At 42.0% G+C, this 17,187-nt stretch overlaps 1 long non-coding RNA gene across 1 annotated transcript in view; it reads left to right on the top strand.

Moving 5' to 3' along the window:
• Positions 1–17,187, top strand: part of LOC129552134 (uncharacterized) — a 42,976-nt gene that overhangs the window by 6,602 nt on the left and 19,187 nt on the right. The window lies entirely within an intron of this gene.

The following is a 17,187-nucleotide window of genomic DNA, read 5'->3' as shown; positions in this document are numbered from 1 at the left end:
CCAGGTGGCGCTAGTGGTAAAGAATCTGCCTGCAATGTGGGAAGCCCAGGTTTGATCCCTGGGTCAGGAAGATCCCCTGGAGTAAGGCAGGGCAACCCACTCCAGTATTTTTGCCTGGAGAATCCCCTGGACAGAGGAGCCTGGGCTATAGACCATAGGGTCGCAAAGAGTTGAACAAGACTGCAGTGACTTAGCAGGCATGCATGGCCCTTTAATTTCTCAAATAGAAATGGAACCATCAGTAACCGTGCAAAGTAATACTGTTAAAATTAAATACATAATTTTGAAATATTTAAAACATGGAATTTAAATATACAGATTCTTTCCCACCCCAGCCTGCACAGGGACGGGGAACACTGCTGTCCTTGTTGCCCACCTCTCTTCTTCCTCTACGCTCCTCTTTCTCTGAACCTTCACAACCCAAAGAGAAATACCAAATGATGTTGACTTGTCTGCACCATTTATTAGGCTCTTACAAGCAATAATTTCAAAGCTTCATCTGAGGCTTTATGTAGCTAAAGCAATAATCATGAAAAAGGATAAAGCTTAGAAATGAGCTCACTTTTTATTTATTATAAACCCAACAGAATGCAGAGTGAAAGGGGGAGATGATTTAAAAAATCATGTAATAGTCATATTCAAATTCAACAAAAATAGAGGCTTAAGACTTTAATCACTTTCAATGAAAACATGAGATTGTTTCCATACTGGAAAATAGAGTACATTTCCTAACTGGATTATATTCATTCATTTCATTCAAAATAGATTAATGAAGTAGAGACATCTGATAGATCATGTAAAATGTTTAATAAAACTAGTGTAAATTACAAAAAGTTACCATGTTAACACTCATTAGCTTCCCCTTCCACCAACTTCCTCTTTCTCCCCTCCCATAAATGTTTTAACTGCCTAGAAGGGCCTTTTCTAACACTGCTCTTCATAATGATGCAATTACTAATTCTATTATGGGCAAGGTGGGCTTTACTAATTGTTAGATAATTAGGTTCTTTCTCCTTATACTTTTGTTCTGTGCTTTTTATGAGAATTAATGTTTGGTCTTGTGAGTTGTGCTTTTCTGAATCACCACTACCTATTGGATACTGGAAGAAAAATCGAAGTGGCACATTTATGACTCACTTTGTTTGCAAGATGAAGTGGAGGGTGGATTTAGTGCTACCCTGTATTATTCTGTTGATGACCCCAGAGTAAAGTAAATAACTCAGCATATCTCCCCAAAGAAATGTTCAGTTCTTCAGTCGCTCAGTCGTGTCCAACTCTTTGCGACCCCATGAATCACAGCACGCCAGGCCTCCCTATCCATCACCAACTCCCGGAGAGATATCACATTAATTTAATGCAGTCTATGTAAGAGGAATAGATAAATGGGACATCAAGGCTACATTCCTTGGGCGGGGGGAAGCAATATTTACAGTTGCTTAGACTAATCTTTCTACTTAGAGAGATTTTTTTTTTTCTCTCTTGTCATCTAGATAACTCTTATTTATTCTTAAAAGTCTCAGCTTTGAGCTGAATGTAAATGTAAAGAATGGAAGAAAATATTTGCAAAGTAAATATCTGATGTGTTTATTATCCATATTATATAAAGGACTCCTCAAACTCAACGACAAAAACCTAACAGTCCAATTCAAAAATGGGCAAAGGACTTGTATAGACATTTATCCAAAGAAGATATACAAATGTCCAATAAGCACATGAAAAAAATATTCATTGTCATTCGTTTTTCAGTTCAGTTCAGTTCAGTAGCTCAGTCGTGTCCGACTCTTTGCGACCCCATGAATCACAGCACACCAGACCTCCCTGTCCATCACCAACTCCCAGAGTTCACTCAAACTCACCTCCATCGAGTTGGTGATGCCATCCAGCCATCTCATTCTCTGTCGTCCCCTTCTCCTCCTGCCCCCAATCCCTCCCAGCATCAGAGTCTTTTCCAGTGAGTCAACTCTTCACATGAGGTGGCCAAAGTATTGGAGCTTCAGCTTAAGCATCAGTCCTTCCAGTGAACACCCAGAACTGATCTCCTTTAGAATGGACTGATTGGATCTCCTTGCAGTCCAAGGGACTCTCGAGAGTCTTATCCAACACCACAGTTCAAAAGCATCAATTCTTCGGCACTCAGCTTTCTTCACAGTCCAACTCTCACATCCATACATGACCACTGGAAAAACCATAGCCTTGGCTAGACGGACCTTTGTTGGCAAAGTAATGTCTCTGCTTTTTAATATGCTATCTAGGTTGGTCATAGGGAAATGCAAATAAAAACAACAATCAGATATCACTTCATATTTCCTAAGATGGCTATAATTTTAAAAATGGAAAATAGAAAGTGTTGCTTGAGGAGAAATTGGACTGCTTGTGTATTGCTGGTAGGGAATGTAAAATGATATAGCAGCTGTGGCAAACAATTTTGTGGTTTTATAAAAAGTGACATATAGAACTACCACATGCCCCAGCAATTTAACTTCTAAGAATATATCCCCAAAAATTGAAAGCAGGAACTAGAATAGATATTTGTACACCAATGTTCATAGCAGCATTATTCACAATGGCTAAAAGGTTGGAACAATTCCAGTGTCCATCAACTAATGAGCAGATAAACAAAATGTGGTATATACATATAATTAAATATTGCTCAACCAGTAAAGAGAATGACACTGTGATATATGCTACATGGATGGACCTTGAAAATATTAAGCTAGGTGAAATGAGCCAGATATAGAAGGACAAATATTGTACAAGTTTTTGTTGTTCAGTTACTCAGTCCTGTCTGACTCTTTGTGACCCCATGGACTGCAGCACACCAGGCTTCCCTGTCCTTCCCCATCCTTCCCCATCTCCTGGAACTTGCTCAAACTCATGCCACTGAGTCAGTGATGCCATCCAACCATCTCATCCTCCGTCGTACCCTTCTCCTCCAGTTTTTTGAGGTAGCTAGAAAAAGCAAATTCATAGAGACAGAAAATAGAATAGAGGCTGCCAGGGGCTCGGAAAGAGGGAGGGAGAATTATTGCTTAATGGGTAGGGAGTTTCCTTGGGGAAAATGAACAAGTTTTAGACGTAGAGAGTGGTGATGGTTACACAGCATGGTGAATGTATTTAATGCTACTGAATTGTGATTAAAATGATAAATGTGAAGTTACATATATTTTATAACAATATAACAATCTTAGCTCACAGATGGCTGGTTTAGGGAAAACTTCTGAAATCCTGTTATATTTACTCACTGATGACTATGCTTTTTCTTTCATCACATTATCCTGATTTGTAAATACGTATTTACTTGTGGGGGTTTAAGGAATGTCTTTCTCTTCCCTGGGACCGTATGACCCATAATGATTCCCCTATCAGGTTTGCTTATCTCCAGTGGTATCTAGCTCATTGAAATAATTTGGTGTAAAAGTTTTTATTGAATTGTTTTTTCCAGTATTATGGAAGAAAACTAAAATACAATCTTGAGAACCACATGCTTTGCAATTATCTAAATCTTTTCTAGCCGTGACATTTATAAAGCTGACTAATTTTAATAGGTCATTTAAAAATATAATTTAGCAAATGTGGCATGACTAGGCCACACAGAAACACCGAGAAACAAGTCCAATTATTCTATTGTTACATCACATAATTATTCATGATCAAATTATAGGTTGTAGAAAGGACGATTATTCCTAATGCTCTCTGAGACATCATTTTCTTTAACCTGAACTTGATAGGGATTGAGTGATTTAGGAAACAGTGTCAGACTTTAATTTTTTGGGCTCCAAAATCACTGCAGATGCTGATTGCAGCCATGAAATTAAAAGACGTTTACTCCTTGGAAGGAAAGTTATGACCAACCTAGATAGCATATTAAAAAGCAGAGACACTACTTTGCCAACAAAGGTCTGTCTAGTCAAGGCTATGGTTTTTCCCGTGGTCGTGTATGGATATGAGAGTCGGACTGTGAAGAAAGCTGATCGCCGAAGAATTGATGCTTTTGAAGTGTGGTGCTGGAGAAGACTCTTGAGAGTCCCTTGTACCGCAAGGAGATCCAACCAGTCCATTCTAAAGGAGATCAATCCTAGGTGTTCATTGGAAAGATTGATGCTAAAGCTGAAACTCCAGTACTTCGGCCACCTCATGCGACGAGTTGACTCACTGGAAAAGACTCTGATGCTGGGAGGAATTGGGGGCGGGAGGAGACGGGGACGACAGAGAATGAGATGGCTGGATGGCATCACCCACTCGATGGACATGAGTTTGAGTGAACTCCGGGAGTTGGTGATGGACGGGGAGGCCTGGCGTGCTGTGATTCATGGGATCTCAAAGAGTCGGACACGACTGAGCGACTGAACTGAACTGATGACCACACATTCTGATTTTAGGTGATTCATCTGAAGAGTGAGAATCATGGTAAATAAACAAAGTTTGCTCTGAAAATATACATATTTTGTTGTTGTTGTTCAGTTGCTAAGTCATGTCCGACTCTTTGCGACTCCATGAACTGCAGCACGCCAGGCTTCCCTGTCCTTCACTATCTCCCTGAGTTTGCTTAAACTCATGTCCATTGAGACTGTGATGGCATCCAACCATCTCATCCTCTTTTGCCCTCTTCTCTTGCCCTCAATCTTTCCCAGCATCAGGGTCTTTTCCAATGAGTCGGTTCTGCATCAGGTGGTCAAAGTATTGAAGCTTCAGTTTCAGCACCAGTCCTTCCAATAAATATTCAGGACTGATTTCCTTTAGGATTGACTGGTTTGATCACCTTGCTGTGCAAGAGACTCTCAAGAGTCTTCTTCAGCACCACAGTTTGAAAGCATCGATTCTTCGGTGCTCAGCCTTCTTTATGGTCCAACTCTCACATCCATACATGGCTACTGGAAAAACCATAGCTTTGACTATACAGACCTTTGTTGGCAAAGTGATATCTCTGCTTTTAATACACTGTCTAGCTTTAAATTAACAGAGTGGGAAGTATTATGGATATATACACCTGATAACTTGCAGAAAAGTTTTCAAGAAGTTTTTAACAGTTCAAGGGATAAACAACAAAGAAAAGTGAAACTTGTTCCTTTTTTTCTTTTTTTACTAGAGTTTAAGATTTAAGAATAGTTTCTTTGCTGGATGCTTTAGATTCTGAATACCTGGCAGAATATTGACAAACATTATTCTGTAAGCATACTTAAAAATCAAATCTCCTTCTAGTCAAATGTTTTTCTTTCTTTTTTTAGTAGTAATGATAATGCTGGTGAGGCTGGTAGATTCAGTGCTGCTTAAAATGGAAAATTTCTCTAGTTCACATTATATTGATGTTATTTTACTGTGCGCCTATTCTTTCTTAATCTGCTTTGTTATTAAGAAGTGCTTTCTCTTGTTGTGCCACTTAGTCTGTTTTTCCAAATAGAAACAATTTCATGTTTTTGTAAATAAATGATTAAGACTGTTTCTGTTGGGGCTCTAATAAGTTTGTGTATGCTTATGATGTGTGTCTTTCTCTGTGATCTAGGGTTTTCCCATCTGCTAAATGCCATTGCATAGTTTCACAAAAAGGCTGCTGAGAAACTGGTTGGCAGAGAAACAACATTCAAGCAATAGAAATTAGTATAATATGATAGAGAATGTTTGGGGTTTTTTTTTCCTCTTGGCAGCTGGTTTGAAAATTCTCTTTGGGGAAAGTTTTGTTTTGTTGTGTTTGGAGGAAATGTGTTGGTGAGCTATTTGGGGGAAGAGCAATTGCATCGTGTATACTCAGATACAGCAAGTTGCTCCCAAGCTGCGCCCTGAATCCAAATCTTACATCAGGGTGGCTGTCACTTTGAATTTTTTGGCTGAAGGCTGAGCATCAAAGAATTGATGCTTTCAAACTGTGGTGCTGAAGAAGACTCTTGAGAGTCCCTTGGACAGCAAGGCGATCCAACCAGTCCATTCTAAAGGAGATCAACCCTGAATATTCATTGGAAGGACTGATGCTGAAGCTCCAAGACTTTGGCCACTTGATGCGAAGAGCCGACTCATTGGAAAAGACCCTAGTGCTGGGAAAGACTGAGGGCAGGAGGAGAAGGGGGCGACAGAGGACGAGATGATAGGACGGCGTCATCGACTCAATGGACATGAGTTTGAGCAAGCTCCTGTAAATAGTGAAGGGCAGGGAAGGCTGGCATGCTGCAGTCCCTGAGGTTGCAGAGTTGGACATGACTTAACAACTGAACAACAGCAACAATTATATGCTTATGTAAATTCGGGTATAGCAGCAGGAGCAAGGCTAAATTGCTTTACATAATAAAGGGGTGAGTGTTTAGGGGGTTATATTTAATTACTTCTAAAATAGCAGTTAGGTGGAAATTTCATGATACCACACTTTCTTCTCAATGAAATGTACTGGTCAAGAATGCAGATGTCAGCAACACTACTTCCTGTTTCTGGGTTTATCAGTTTGAGATGGGGCAGGGGAGGGCAGAGGCGGGGCAGGGGGCACCAGTGGGTGAATAATGACAGCAGAGGTGTTGGTGGTGGCCTCACAGCTCCATCTCCTCAGATTCCTGTCTACAAAAAGGCGGGTGTATCATGGTAATAAAGGCTACTCTCCCTACTCTCCCTGGGGCAGGACCCTAAACGTTTGTTTCCCAGGAGTCTTGTAGGGAAATCCCTTAACAATTTTTTTTTTATTTTAATGCCCTGAGGCACATGGGCTCTTAGTTCCTGGGCCAGGGATTGAGCCAGCACCCTATCCATTGGAAGCAGAGTCTTAACCACTGGACGGCCCAGGGATATCCTAACGATTATTTTTGTCTTATTTAAGATATTAAAGAATAATTTTATTTCTAATTTACTAATGAAGCAAAAGTGTAAGCAAACCAGGTCCCTTAAGAAAACATTGGCAGATAAGGCTTATTGCTCTCAGTACAGGCAGGCATCTATCTTTAAAAAAAGGATGCAAAGACCCCCGAGTTACCTTTCTTTAGAAAATGGTCATATCTGTTAGTACCCATGTTCCTTTTCCCTAAAATGTAAAAATCACCATATAACTTTGCCTGGAGGGCCACTTGAAGACTTTAATGTGCACACTGAGATAAAAGGAGGAGGATCTCGGGAAATGAAAAAGAGACAGTAAGGTGGCTCAGAGGTTAAAGCGTCTGCCTCCAATGCGGGAGACCCGGGTTCGATCCCTGGGTCAGGAAGATCCCCTGGAGAAGGAAACGGTAACCCACTCCAGTATTCTTGCCTGGAGAATCCCATGGACGGAGAAGCCTGGTAGGCTACAGTCCAGGGGGTCGCAAAGAGTCGGACACGACTGAGCGACGGAACGGAACGGAAAGCAGAAGGGAGAGAATTCAGAGGAGAGGAGCCATGTGCTGAGTTTGCAGCTCATCATAATGTTTGCAACTAGATATAACCTGTGTCACCTCCTGTGAAGAAGCTTAATAGGCAGGTAGGTGGCACAGTGGTAAAAAAATCTGCCTGCCAGTGCAGGAGATTCAGGAGACCTGAGTTCAATCCCTGGGTCAGGAAAATTCCCTGGAGGAGGAAATGGAAACCCACTCCATATTCTTGTCTGGAAAATCCCATGGACAGAGGAGCCTGGTGGGCTGTAGTCCAAAGGGTTGCACAGAGTTGGACACAACTGAGCATGCACACAACAATTCTTTATCTGTGGTCTCTTTTCTTGTTCAGTCACTAAGTCATGTCTGACTCTGTGACCCCATGGACTGAAACAAGCTAGGCTTCTCTGTCCTTCACTATCTCCTGGAGTTTGTTCAAATTCATGTCCATTGAGTTGGTGATGCCATTTTACTGACCTGATATAAATCAATAGAAGGATCTTGGGAATCAGATTTTTTAAAAAAGGAAGATGAGAAAAATAAAAACACCCCAGTCTCTGAATTATTCCTTTGAGAGGTGCTAGCCATTTAAGGAATGGAATACCCATTGAAGACTTTTGTTGTTTAGTCACTAAGTCATATCCAACTCTTTTGCAATGCCATGGACTGTGGCCTACTGAATCCCTCTGTCCGTGGGATTTCCCACTGGAATGGGTTGCCATTTCCTTTTCCAGGGGATCTTCCCAACCCAGGAACTGAACCCACATCTTCTGCATTGCAGGTGGATTCTTTACCACTGAGCCACCTGGGAAGCCCATTTAGGAGTTTCCCTGAGTAAGAAAGAAACTTCTACCATGGATGTGCCATTATGAAGTTTAGAGTTTGCTTGTTACAGCTAGGAATGTTATCCTAACTGATATACTCTACTGGTCTATGGAGAAGTTAGCGATTGTTCATGTGTATGCCATGGTCCAAGGATCAGAGAAGACAGTTATCTTTTTGTTAGCATATGGAGCAGTGGTTTGACTGGGACGTGCTTGAAAACCAACATGTCAGCCCCTATTCCAGAGCTCTTCCTGTTATGAGTATGTTGCAGGGAAGGAAGGAAAAGAAAGCACTGAATAACCCCAAACATGGCTGCCTCAGCCCTTGCTTCTATAGCTGGTCATGAGGTCTAAATGAATAGTCATTGCACCCTTCTTACACACTGCCTGCTCCATTTCACTTTCACTTGACCCTCCACCAGCACTTTAGCAAGACAGAGTTCTTTTTTGGTTGGATGAATCACAGCTTCATTCCCAGGGGATCTGAGCCCGTAGAGTCCTGGCTTCAGCGGGGAGCTGCAGTCTTCACTGTCTACGAGTACTGGACAGAGAAACAATAGAGGCACTCCGGTGTTGCTCTGGGTTCCGGGCACAGTCCTGGTCAACATCATTGTGTAACAACCCCCAGACTCCCCTCTGGTCATGGGGACCATTCACTCAAGCTAACACAGGGGCCACTTTATGAATATATGTCAAAAATATGTACCCGTTACTGCTTCACTTTCCCCCTCGTGCTTTTCATCTTTTTTAATATGCTTGTTTGCTTTTTGAAGGGCCAACATTTTTCAATTTCCCTCCTGAAATTTTCATTTTAGTAAAAGTTTTTCACTTCTAATGACTCTCTCTTGTTGATTTTTTCCTCTTTTATCCTTTTGTTAACCAGTGGACATAATATATGCTCAAATATTTCTGAAAAGAAAAAGAGAGACTTGGATTTCAGTTACAGTCCTAGTCTTTGCCCTTGATATAAGAAATTTTGAGATATGGAGAAGTCATTGTGGCTTATACACAATTTGGTTTGTACTTTATGCGAACTAAAGCAGCCTGTATTATGGCCTGACAAACATAACTTATGCATCTACTTTAATGTTAAAGGAAAGATTGTCACTCATCCAGTTTTACAAAGAGTTATGTTGCGATCCACTGCAATCATTCACCAACAGTGTGCCTTGAGGGGAATTCAGGCTCGGAAAAACAGGATGAAGCAGTCTGTGCTTTGAATTTATAGACTCTGGCTCCTACATAGTTAAGATGCATATCTAAGGAAGAATTTCAGTGATCTCAGATTCTTGCTTCTTCTCATACTTAGAAAAACACTGAAATCCTTCACCAGCAATCTTTCACCAGGATGTGTGTTAGACTATGGGTTGTGGTTTAGTCACTAAGTGGTGTCTGACTCTTTTGCGACGCTGTGGACTGTAGCCCACTAGGCTCCTCTGTCCTTAGGATTTCCCAGGCAAGAATACTGGAATGGGTTTCCATTTCCTTCTCCAGGGGACCTTCCTGACCCAGGGATCGAACCCACGTCTCCTGAAGTGGCAGGTGGATTCTGTACCTCTGAACAACCTGGGAAGTCCCAGAGTATGGGTATTTACAGCCAAAGGAATTCATGTATATACTGTCTCTTTCCCTACCTCTTTGGAGCAGCCCCTTCAGAGCTGCTAAGAGGCTGTTTCCCAAACTGTAGTCCTCAGTTTAGCTTGAATAAAACTTTCTTCTGTTCTTATTATAGAGTGTTTATTGGTTGTTTGTGCAAACAGCCTGAATTATCTGTCTCCTCTGGAATTAATAGTCTGTTTTGACTTGGTCTTTTCCTTTATGTTCTACAGTCCGTGGGGTCACAAAAAGTCGGACATAACTGACTCACACTTTCCCTTGCCTTTATGTTACCACATAAGTAAGAGTAATTGATAACACCTGTGGCACAATCCCCCAATTCTTAGTGCTTTAACCCCGTAGAAGTTTGTGTTTGTTTGCTTAGTTTCCTCTTCATGTAATGTCCAGTGCATATCTTCCTGGTCAGGAAGCTTACCTGGACAGGACATGGCCACACAAACCTTCCCACTGATGTCACAACAGTGAGAGAAGAGGACCACCCATGGGAGATTTGGTTTGGGGGCCAAGCCTGGAAATGGCACATGTTTCTGCTCACACTCCATATTCAGAACTAGTTGTCTGGCTGGATCTAGAGGCAAGGGATCTGGGAGACATTATTTTCCTATACTCCCAAGAGGTTAATAAAATGGTATGATAAATCTATAGCATTGTCATTGCCATAGCTGTTTTTCTTGGAAGACCAAATATCTACTGATACTGAGGACACAGACACACACGCTGATACGCCATCGTCCGACCATGTTCATGAAATAAGCATAAGTGACCTGCATCTGACAGCATTTCTTCTGATAGTGTGGTCTCTCTCCTGCATGAGAAGACTGACTGCACATGCTCTTTGTGGGTGTGGCATGTGGGCTACCAGGCTTTACTCTAAGATAAGCAAGCTGGCAACTTCTTCTCTTGAAGTCATTGCGCCTCTTAACAGTTTAATTCCTCTGAAAGATATTTTTCCAGCTTTATGTTACAGACATTTTCCTCAAACACATTCATATGTGCAGAGGTCTGAAAGGAGGCTCTGACTCAGCAGTCGTTGAGTATACAGCTTTGACACCAACTGTCTTGTATTAAGTCCTTTCTCAGGCTCTGACTGCCTCCATCCCTGTGGACTCAAGGAGGGACTGAAGTCCTCCCTCAGCTGTGACTTTCTCCTTTCCCTGTGCTCAGCTGTGTCTCTCTTTACCCTCATATCTCAGTTTGGCTGTAGCCATCTTTGCTCTTAGGCTTCCCAGGTGGTACTCATGGTAAAGAAACCACCTGCCAGTGCAGGAGATGTAAGAGACATGGGTTCAATCCATGAGTTGGGAAAATCCCCTGGAGGAGGGCATGGCAACCGACTCCAGTATTCTTGCCGGGAGAATCCCACGGACAGAGGAACCTGGAGAGCTACAGTCCAGGGAGTCACATAGAGTCCGACATGACTGAAGCAACTTAGCATGCATGCATATCTTTGATTTTTCACAAACTCATAAAATCTTGATTTGCTGGTATTTTCCTTCCAGTATTCACAAGCATATTAATTTCTTCTCTTTTATGCTCGTTACCAAAACTTATATTTCAATAGGTTGTTGCTCTTTTGGGGATGTGAAGGGCAAAAATATATTTTCTTCAAACTGTTATCTTGAACTGAAAGTGCTCATTTCCTCAACTGTAAAATGGTCTAAGTATGAGTCTTATAACAATTAAACAGGTACTTTGTACATGTCTGGGCTTCCCTGGTGGCACTCATGGTAAAGAATCTACATGCCAATGCAGGAGATGTGAGAGACACAGGTTTGATCCCTGGGTTGGGAAGATCCCCTGGAGGAGGGCATGGCAACCCACTCAAGTAATCTTGCCTGGAGAATCCCATGGACAGAGGAGACTGGTGGCTACGGTCCAAAGGATAGCAAAGAGTCGGACACGACTGAAGTGACTTAGCATTAATATTAGCATTCATACATGTCTATGACAATCTAAATATACAGTAAATTTTAAAAATAATGAATTATTTAAACAATTAAAAGTACCAGATATCTGCCTCTCAGAATCATTACGAGGATTAAAGGAGACACTATATATAAAATTACACAGAAGTGACTTCAGGGGGAGTGGATTATGTGACCCCAAAATATACTACTTTATCATGTGGATTGTTATGAACTGATGACAAGCAAGGTGCCTCACAGACTCAGGAAGAGGTATATGTGTTTGTTTTCCTTTCCCCTTATTGCCTAAAAGAATTTATAGAGGGCCTGTACCAGGCAGAGAGCTAGTATAAGAGGTCGCTCTTTATTGGCTGTGCTGGGCTGGGTTACTCTCTAGTTGCAGTGCGTGTCTTTCTCTTTGTGAGGGGCTTCTCTTGTTTCTAGGCACAAGCTCTAGGGTGCATGGGCTTCAGAAGTTGTCACTCGCAGGCTCTAGTTCAGTTCAGTTCAGTTGCTCAGTCGTGTCTGACTCTTTGTGACCCCATGAATCACAGCACGCCAGGCCTCCCTGTCCATCACCAACTCCCGGAGTTCACTCAGACTCATGTCCATCCAGTCGGTGATGCCATCCAGCCATCTCATTCCCTGTCGTCCCCTTCTCCTCCTGCCCCCAATCCCTCCCAGCATCAGAGTCTTTTCCAGTGAGTCAACTCGTCGCATGAGGTGCCCAAAGTATTGGAGTTTCAGCTTTAGCATCAATCCTTCCAATGAACACCCAGGACTGATCTCCTTTAGGATGGACTGGTTGGATCTCCTTGCAGTCCAAGGGACTCTCAAGAGTCTTCTCCAACACCACAGTTCAAAAGCATCAATTCTTCAGCGATCAGCTTTCTTCACAGTCCAATTATCACATCCATACATGACCACGGGAGAAACCATAGCCTTGACTAGACGGACCTTTGTTGGCAAAGTAATGTCTCTGCTTTTTAATATGCTATCTAGATTGGTCATAACTTTCTTTCCAAGGAGTAAGTGTCTTTTAATTTCCTGGCTGCAATCAGCATCTGCAGTGATTTTGGAGCCCCAAAAAAGAAAGTCTGACACTGTTTCCACTGTTTTTCCATCTATTTCCCATGAAGTGATGGGACCAGATGCCATGATCTTAGTTTTCTGAATGTTGAGCTTTAAGCCAACCTTTTCACTCTCCTCTTTCACTTTCATCAAGAGGCTTTTGAGTTCCTCTTCACTTTCTGCCATAAGGGTAGTGTCATCTGCATATCTGAGGTTATTGATATTTCTCCTGGTAATCTTGATTCCAGCTTGTGCTTCTTCCAGTCTAGCGTTTCTCATGATGTACTCTGCATAGAAGTTAAATAAGCAGGGTGACAATATGCAGCCTTGATGTACTCCTTTTCCTATCTGGAACCAGTCTGTTGTTCCATGTCCAGTTCTGACTGTTACTTTCTGACCTGCATACAGGTTTCTCAAGAGGCAGGTCAGGTGGTCTGGTATTCCCATCTCTTTCAGAATGTTCCACAGTTTCTTGTGATCCACACAGTCAAAGGCTTTGGCATAGTCAATGAAGCAGAAATGGATGTTTTTCTGGAACTCTCTTGCTTTTTCCATGATCCAGCAGATGTTGGCATTTGATCTCTGGTTCTTCTGCCTCTTCTAAAACCAGCTTGAACATCTGGAAGTTCACGGTTCACGTATTGCTGAAACCTGGCTTGGAGAATTTTGAGCATGACTTTACTAGCGTGTGAGATGAGTGCAATTGTGCGGTAGTTTGAGCATTCTTTGGCATTGCCTTTCTTTGGGATTGGAATGAAGACTGACCTTTTCCAGTCCTGTGGCCACTGCTGAGTTTTCCACATTTGCTGGCATATTGAGTGCAGCACTTTCACAGCATCATCTTTCAGGATTTGAAATAGCTCAACTGGAATTCCATCACCTCCACTAGCTTTGTTTGTAGTGATGCTTTCTAAGGCCCACTTAACTTCACATTCCAGCATGTGTGGCTCTAGGTGAATGATCACACCATCGTGATTATCTTGGTCGTGAAGATCTTTTTTGTACAGTTCCTCTGTGTATTCTTGCCACCTCTTCTTAATATCTTCTGCTTTTGTTAGGTCCATACCATTTCTGTCCTTTATCGAGCCCATCTTTGCATGAAATGTTCCCTTGGTATCTCTACTTTTCCTGAAGAGATCTCTAGTCTTTCCCATTCTGTTGTTTTCCTCTATTTCTTTGCATTGATCACTGAGGAAGGCTTTCTTATCTCTCCTTGCTATTCTTTGGAACTCTGTATTCAAATGGGTGTATCTTTCTTTTCTCCTTTGCTTTCCGCTTCTCTTCTCTTCACAGCTATTTGTAAGGCCTCCCCAGACAGCCATTTTGCTTTTTTACATATCTTTTCCATGGGGATAGTCTTGATCCCTGTCTCCTGTACAGTGTCATGAACCTCCATCCATAGTTCATCAAGCACTCTATCTATCAAATCTAGTCCCTTAAATCTATTTCTCACTTCCATTGTATAATCATAAGGGATTTGATTTAGGTCAAATGGTCTAGTGGCTTTCCCTACTTTCTTCAATTTAAGTCTGAATTTGGCAATAAAGAGTTCATGATCTGAGCCACAGTCAGCCTCTGGCCTTGTTTTTGCTAACTGTATACAGCTTCTCAATCTTTGGCTGCAAAGAATATAATCAATCTGATTTCGGTGTTGACCATCTGGTGATGTCCATGTGTAGAGTCTTCTCTTGTGTTGTTGGAAGAGGATGTTTGCTATGACCAGTGTGTTTTCTTGGCAAAACTCTATTAGCCTTTGCCCTGCTTCATTTTGTGCTCCAACGCCAAATTTGCCTGTCACTCCAGGTGTTTCTTGACTTCCTACTTTTGCATTCCAGTCCCCTATAATGAAAAGGACATCTTTTTTGGGTGTTAGTTCTAAAAGGTCTTGTAGGTCTGCATAGAACTGTTCAACTTCGGCTTCTTCAGCATTACTGGTTGGGGCATAGGCTTGGATTACTGTGATATTGAATGGTTTGCCTTGGAAACGAACAGAGATCATTCTGTCATTTTTGAGATTGCATCCAAGTACTGTATTTTGGACTCTTTTGTTGACCATGATGGCTACTCCATTTCTTCTAAGGGATTCCTGCCCACAGTAATAGATAGAATGGTCATCTGCATTAAATTCACCCATTCCAGTTGAGTTTGCTGATTGCTAGAATGTCACTGTTCACTCTTGCCATCTCCTGTTTGACCACTTCCAATTTGCCTTGATTCATGGACCTAACATTCCAGGTTCCTATGCAATATTGCTCTTTATAGCATTGGACCTTGCTTCTATCACCAGTCACATCCACAACTGGGTATTGTTTTTGCTTTGGCTCCACCCCTTCATTTTTTCTGGAGTTATTTCTCCACTGATCTCCAGTAGCATATTGGGCACCTACCAACCTTGGGAGTTCCTCTTTCAGTATCCTATCATTTTGCCTTTTCATACTGTTCATGGGGTTCCCAAGGCAATAACACTGAAGTGGTTTGTCATTCCCTTCTCCAGTGGACCACATTCTGTTAGACCTCTCCACTATGACCCGTCTGTCTTGGGTGGCCCCACACAGTATGGCTTAGTTTCATTGAGATAGACAAGGCTATGGTCTGTGTGATCAGATTGACTAGTTTTCTGTGATTATGATTTCAGTGTGTCTGCCCTCTGATGCCCTCTCGCAACACCTACCGTCTTACTTGGGTTTCTCTTACCTAGAGCACAGGCTTAATAGTTGTGGCCCAAGGACTTAGTTGCTCCACAGCGTGTGGGATCTTCCCAGACCAGGAATCAAACCTGCATCCCCTGCATTGGTAGGTGGATTCTTTATCACTGAGCCACCAGGAAAACCCCAGGGCTAACTTTTTAGATCAGAAAGACTTAGCTGCAGAGCATGGCAAACTTCTGCTCTCCTCATCTTCCTAAATTGTCTTCCTCCCCTTTGAAGTCCCCAAACACTTACCCCCTTCTTCTTTGCTCAGAATGGCATGTAAACTTCAGTTGCCTGTCTTAGAGCCTCCTATCTTTGGGGTTCCCATATGTATGAAATTTATTTTTTTCTTCTGTTGATCTGTCTGATGCCAATTTAATTGCTAGACCAGCCAAAGGACCTAGAATAGAAGAAGGGAAAAGATTTCCTTCCCTGTGTGGTATTTATGTAGTATTTAAGTGTTAAGTATTGTTGGGCTCTCTCTTTCTAATCCAGGCCTCTTGAATGCAAGAGTGATCTGAACCCCCAGGCGCTAGTGAGGACACAGGGGAAGGAAGCACATCACATGGACATAATCTGAGCTTCAGGCAGGTGGTCTGATTGACCCATTACTGTAGAAGATCAAAGAGACCAACAAAGGATTGGCCTCAGGGAATTTATTTCTCCTGGCCTAGCATTCACATTTCCTTTTAATTACAGATTTATCTGAGCATCTGTGTGTGAGCAATTTATCCACAAGACTGCCATCTTCTCCTCCCTGTAGCCATCCCTGTGGCTAAGTGATTTTCTGTTCCCCACCCTCACCAAATCTTTTTATGAATACCTTCTGGGTGCTGAGAGGACATGTTTCTGGTTCTGGCTTACTCAGAAGCTCTGAGGGTTTTGATAATGAGTTGGCAGGAAGGAAGGGACAGAGCTTTGAAAAGAATAAAGAGGAAAGAACTAGCTTAATAAATATGGAGGGTATTTAAAGGGATAGCTGTGGATATGAAAAGGTGAATATTACAATTATTAGAAAGCTAGAGCCGGAAATCACGGGACAAAGAAAACATGGGTTGAACAAGTGAAACAGTTGTCCAGGTGTGCCTCTGCCTTGACTTTTTCTATAAGTTTGGGATCTTTGGGATGAAACATTGGCTACACTGAGCATTTTACATTAGCAGATTTATTCTCTTCTTTTCTTTTCCCTCTGTTCTTCCTGTCCTGGAATGCACCCTGGTCTGTTGAAAGCAGCCATTGTTTTGCACTGACATTCAGCTCTATAATACATCTGATTATGAATAATTGTCACTAGACCCACTCCAGCAGTCCTTCTGTCCCCCTGTGTTTCCTACGTGTGTGCCCTGAAATTAACTGTGAGCACGATCCATGTGTTGTCTTATACAGTCAATGAGCAAGGCAAGTGTCTAAAACAAAGATGTCCTTTCTGAGTTTACATCAGTCAGGTTACGCATTCTTCTGCTGGTAAGAGATGTTAAATCATCATGGCTTAAAAAACCCAGTTTTTAAAAAATGTGCATAAAAGAAGTTCAGAGGGAGGCAGCCTAGAGCTGGTAAAAAGGCTATGGGGTGGGGCTTTTGGCAAGAAAGACATTTCTCTTTCACATAAAAACGTGAACGTAAGTAGTTCAGGGCAGTTGTAGAAACTGCATGATAATCTGTGACCCAGAATGACTTTCTGCTTTGTACTTCCTACATCAGCAATCCTCAACCTTTGCAGCACCAGGGACCAGTTTCACAGAAGACAATTTTTTCATGGATGGTGTTG

The sequence above is a fragment of the Moschus berezovskii genome, chromosome 3, assembly GCF_049115385.1.
Source record: "Moschus berezovskii isolate FMDL1 chromosome 3, NW_MosBer_1.0, whole genome shotgun sequence".
NCBI lineage: Eukaryota > Metazoa > Chordata > Mammalia > Artiodactyla > Moschidae > Moschus > Moschus berezovskii.
The sequence above is the reverse complement of the archived record's forward strand: the minus strand, read 5'-3'. Positions and strand labels throughout refer to the sequence as shown.